This window comes from Castor canadensis, chromosome 10, assembly GCF_047511655.1.
Source record: "Castor canadensis chromosome 10, mCasCan1.hap1v2, whole genome shotgun sequence".
In the NCBI taxonomy this organism is placed as follows: domain Eukaryota; kingdom Metazoa; phylum Chordata; class Mammalia; order Rodentia; family Castoridae; genus Castor; species Castor canadensis.
In genome coordinates this window covers 134988927-134989761 of record NC_133395.1, presented here as the reverse complement: position 1 = coordinate 134989761, position 835 = coordinate 134988927, and positions in this window count along the sequence as shown.

Sequence of the window (835 nt, the reverse complement as noted above, 5' to 3'; positions counted from 1 at the left end):
TCCAACACCTCCTTAGGATGCAGCAGGACGCCCAGCTTGGTTCCGCCGGCGCTGCGTGCTTGCCGGGCAGGTTCTGCTCCCTGGGCTCCAAAAACTCCTCAGAATTCGAGACACGGCTTCAAACGTAGGCAGGGCGTTGAAAACACGCGCAGTCTAAACCTCAGCGCCCCGGTCCCTTGAAATCGTTGGGCGTATTTTTCCTACCGGCTTTGCATGACCTTTGGCTTCTCGGCTACAAAGTGAAGATCTGGGATTTGATTCGGTCCTTGGCGTTTCCAAGCGCAGAGATGGACAGAGCGGCAAAGGCATGGGAAACAGCCGCTAAGTCGTTGAAATGAAAGAACATGCCTTCTTTTAAATATAACTTTAAGTTACTTCACTTTCCTAAAATTTTCCACATGCATGGTAGCTCTGTGGCTTCCTATTATTACTGCAGATACTGTTTTTAGAAGCACAGGAACAACTGTCAGAGACGAAGCGTGGACTGAATCCAACACCTGAAAAGAGCAAGGAGGGCCCCAGGCTCCCCTCAGTCTCCCTCTGCCTTCGCGCTACACAGCCAATTTGACAACGTGGGTGATACGGCAAATTCTATTTTTAAAAAGGCAACTTGGCACTCTAATAGGATAAGGATTTTAAATCTAAACAACCCTTTGTTTTACAAAAAATGTATTTTGTTCAACAAAATTCCCACAAAGATAATAACAGGACCAAATGCTTTCAGTGGCCGAGTAACACATATTTTGCACAAAATTTGTTCAGAAAAATAGAAGAGGAAACATCTTTCATCTTAAGGCCAGCATAATCCTAACAGTAAACATGAAATAAGTACTAC